The following is a 4,555-nucleotide window of genomic DNA, read 5'->3' on the forward strand; positions in this document are numbered from 1 at the left end:
AAAAAAAAAGAAAAGCTATCTGCAAGTAAAGGTTTAAAAAGGTTCCAGACTTGGAAAACAAAAACCAGCAGTTGCTTCCAGATCACAGAAGACAAATCTGGCTGATGCTTGCACCTCAAGGAGCCAGGCAGCCCTAACATTTAGGCAACACAAGGATGGGAATCATTTCAAATCAGGCCCCCTTGGATCAGAGACTACTGAGCTTTTCCTTACCCAAAGAGATGTGCTTATGTTGCCTTGATGAGCACCATCCCCAGACTCCCTGAGACAACAAGCTTCTGTGGATATGAAGGCACCAGAAAAGCAAAAAACTCAAGCTTCTAGAACCATGTATTCTGCATTTAGTCTATCTCCTCTGGGTTAGTTTCTAAAATATTACTCCTACTACTGACTTGAGGAACTGCCACAGCAGATTTAAATCTGTCATCACAAGAAACTCCCTGCTCGCTTCAAGGTAAACACGGATTCAATAGAATTCAGGCTCTACATTCCAGAGAAGACAGTCAAAGAAGAGCTCTATGCAGATGTGGGGCATATAGTCAACAGAACACTTCCGTTTCCAGACATGAGGGAGGATTATCTTCCTCTCTAGGGACTATGAAGTAGCCAGAGGATACCACATGCCCTTAGAGCTCCTTAACTTTAGATGCCCCTGCAAGCAGAGCTCATGCTGGAGGAATAGGACCCGTTTACCAGCCCTACTAAAACTGAGCAAGCAGGTTTTTTTTCTGGCCAGAAATGGCAAGGTTTGGTTTTCAGTTCTTTACACATTCCAAAACTTTCCCCTCTGATAGACTTTCGGGTTGGAGGGTGGGTTGGATACAGGCATCACAGTGCAGGGAGCCTGAACCGAGTTGTCCCCAGAGAAGACCCAGTCCGAATCTGGGCTGATGAAAACTTTCCTTGCTCCAGCTGTGGAATTAACCTGCTTGGATGAAGCAGCCTGAAGGCAGAAAATGTTCAGGATGAAACCCAAAGAAGTACCCTGTTACTGCAGAGCTGCTCACTGGACACTGGGCAACTCTGAGGACTCTAAGGAAGCTCCATCAAACTTAGCCCCGGGTCTCACCTGGATCTTATGAGATCACAACACGTTTCTTCTGGTGACTGAATGGACAAGGTATTTTACTATCTATCCGTTGTATTATGGTAACTTCACACAAGGAAGCGTATGATAGCTGATTCTGTCAGTGTCCTTTAGTGTGCTGGCTCAGACATTTCTCAGCCTAAATAAAAATTCAAGCCCAGCACAGCAGGCATAAATCCGACACTGCAGGAGAGCGATTGCCTGGTTGAACTCAGTGGCGCTCTTATGGGAACATATCAATCATAGCCATCAGAATCACCTCCCCACAGGACAGTACCTGAGAGCATTGCCTGATACATGCGTGGGATTCATGGGAGCCACTCAGAGCGGCTGCACACATCCTATGGCTGGGGGGATTCCAGTGAGAGACTCCATGAGGGGCTTGACTATGGGTCAACCAGGGAGGAACCCAGGGTCAGGCCAGAGGATCTTTGAACCTCAGCATTCAGGGAGGATGACTACAACATGGAAGATGAAAAGCACTTTTCCTAAGGATTGGAATTCCTACTGCCTCTGTAATTGCAGAAGAAATGACAAAATCATCAAAAAGGCACAAGTGTCTGCATTTCAATTTCTCAACCACATTCTTCCTAGGGGCCCTTCAGAGCAGGGTGGAGGGTCATCGAGACTTTAGGAATTTGGGCTCAGGGTTAAATCCCTACCTGTGAATCAGAAACACTTGTGTCCTCATTCTCAAACTACCACAACCAATGGGAAATCAAAAGATGAACGGCGCTATCATCTGAAGGATCTGCCACTTTAAGAGACTCCATCTACTTACCTTGAAGACAGCCCCTGAGAAATGACCCTGAAGTAACTTAGGGAAGAACCAGAGATTTGACAACCCATGTGAGTCTTGGGTGGAAATCTGTGAGGCCAGGCTCACATGAACACTGCCCTTGTAACCACACCCTGCAGACATATCTAGAGGGAAATCAGAACCAAAGCCTCTTCTGCAACATCCAGAGGGTGAGAACCTCACTTGGACCATGTCAGATACCCAGGGAAGGGAAGAACCCCTGACAAAACATAAGCAGCAAGAGTATCAGAGAGACAAGTCAAAGGACATCCTGGCTGTGACTGAGGATTTCGCAGAATGCAGATTACACAAAACCCATAAATACTCGCTGGAAAGTGAAAGCAAAGTAGCCTTGGAACCCCTCTCCTTGTTCCTTCTGAAACTACCTCAACCTTTGTGTCTAAAACAACCTGGACCAAGGGTTAGACACTGCAGTGAATGCAGGACCATTGTTCCAAACATACCTCTTTGCTTTGATGCAGTCTTGGATGTTTCTAAAGATGTCACATCCCAAAGCCAGCCTTTGTTACAATCCACAGGGCTTAACACAAGGTAAAAACCCTTCACAAGAGGATGGATGTCAGTATTCAGCTATGTAACATGAAAAATCATACTGTAGGACGACTAATTATGTCCCTTTCCTACTTAAAGGAAAACCCAGGAGTATTGGGAATCTTTTGGAATGTGTAGGCAGGTGCGGCAGAGGCTGGGGAGCTCAGTGACATCTTTGTGACCTCTGCGTTATCTGCACAGCTGTGCAGAATGGCATCAGGTTTACAGTCCTATCCCATCAGAAAACTTTCCTATGCCCTTTCCTCAAGGTGAAGACGCTAGCGCTTTCTCCAAATTCAACCAAGGCAGCTCAGCCTTGGGCACAAGGGGACATTTCAGTGTGCAGAGATTAATCTTCATCAACAGGATGGACCAAGCTGGAGAGTGAGTCATGGAACAGCTGTTTCTAGCTTAGGGCATTCTGAGATGCATTTGATGTGGTTCTGTCAAGCATTCCCAGAGGGACTGAGCCACACACAGCCTAGCTGTCATCAGCTCAGTGCTCTGCCCACCTCTGGTTGCTGTCTTCACCCTGTCTCTCACCATTTCATTCTCTGGGTTTCTGGGATCATTTCCACAGTATCATCTACCTCAAGTATATAGCACTTGGGTTTGGAATTCAGGAAGTCCAAACTAAAACACCGTAATTTCCCTTCATATTGAGAAGGAGAGGACTCTTAACTCTTCTTTCACTAGCATGGTCAAGATGTAAGTGCCAGACTCCTTATGTCACAAATTGAGGCACATTTTTGCATTTGTAATTACAATGATATAATAAACTCTGTTCATTAATTTAAATTCCAAAGTTATTTGTGTTAATGCCTGAAAGACAGCTTAACAAACCTTTCTCTAGAAGATATGGGATGTTTACAGGTTAACTCTGTAACGGTGATTCTGTAATTTAATCCTTCCAGCACCAGTACTGGCCAGAGCCTCTTCTCTTCCTTTACACAGAAAAGTTGCAAATTCTTCTAGACATCCCCTAAAAAAAATGAAAAGAAACAACTCCTAAATTGTTGCAGTAGGCTGCATTTCACTGACACATTTAAAGATTTGAAGGATAACTCAGGCTAGAAGCAGACAGCCTCGTTCATGGTGATTGCCAAATTTCCAGGACACTAAATCAAAATCCCTATTCTCTGAGAAGCACCAGCCGAACAAGGCCTGAAGCGGAAACAAACTCCATGAGGAGTTTCACCAGGAGTCAAGCCAAAGAAATTCACCATGGCTCAGCAGAGATGTCAGGCAGTGCCCAGTAACACCGGGTAACCATAAGCAGAGAGCTATGAAGGAGAGACAGGCCATGTCCCTCTTCAAGTTTTTTCCCCAGTGCAGTGGTCATCCCTGTAGGTTTAACACGCATGATAACCTGTGCCTCAACCACAGGATTAGAGCTGTTGAGATGCAAAGATGCCAAGATGGATCTATCAGAACAGAGATAGAACCCTAAGGTAAGTCTGTATACACCCATTCCTTCATTCCCCCAACAAATACCTTGCAAGGCTGCTGACGCAGCCAGTAGAACCAAAGAAGTGTCCTTGGTTCAATATATTTAAGGAATTCAATGATACATCCACATCAAGTAGCATGCATCTGGCCATGCATCAACAAGGAACAAGCTGTACCCCTCAGGACACATGTAAACTAAAAAAAAAAAGTATAAACCTTCTGCAGTATAGTAGACAGTTTTCATACAGCAGCATACAAAGCCTTGCTCCCTCCCCTGGCACCAGTGTTAGTACTTTCTTAGCCCCCAAGTATTATGAGTTTCAGGTCAAGGGTCTGGAGAGCATACAATTATGTTCATCTGTTCCCACTTTGCATAGTAACTCTGCAACACAGGCTTTTCAAGATAGGAAAACTTCCTTTGTCACATCATTCTAGGTCCCCACTCCAGACCACAGTCACGCTTTCCATTTGCAGTGTTTCAAAGTATCCAGATGATCTTCCCAGCCATATTGCAAGAGGCATAAGTGTTACAGGGTATGATCCTGATGTATTATCCTTTGTGGATCAAGGGCTCTGTACACTAAGGGAAATTAACAGGCCTACAAGCATTGTAAGATTTGTTTAAGTATACAAAGACAGCTTGCTATACAAAGACAGCTTGCTATAAC

At 44.8% G+C, this 4,555-nt stretch overlaps 1 long non-coding RNA gene across 1 annotated transcript in view; it reads right to left on the reverse strand.

Moving 5' to 3' along the window:
• Positions 1 to 3,416, reverse strand: part of LOC108529576 (uncharacterized) — an 85,379-nt gene extending 81,963 nt beyond the window's left edge. Inside the window, exon 1 of the long non-coding RNA XR_001885578.1 lies at positions 3,282 to 3,416. This is a non-coding gene — a long non-coding RNA (uncharacterized LOC108529576). The remainder of the gene's footprint in view (positions 1 to 3,281) is intronic.
• Positions 3,417 to 4,555: the final 1,139 nt, after the last annotated feature.

This window comes from Rhinopithecus bieti, unplaced genomic scaffold (genome assembly GCF_001698545.2).
Source record: "Rhinopithecus bieti isolate Rb0 unplaced genomic scaffold, ASM169854v2 scaffold_865, whole genome shotgun sequence".
Taxonomy (NCBI): Eukaryota; Metazoa; Chordata; class Mammalia; order Primates; family Cercopithecidae; genus Rhinopithecus; species Rhinopithecus bieti.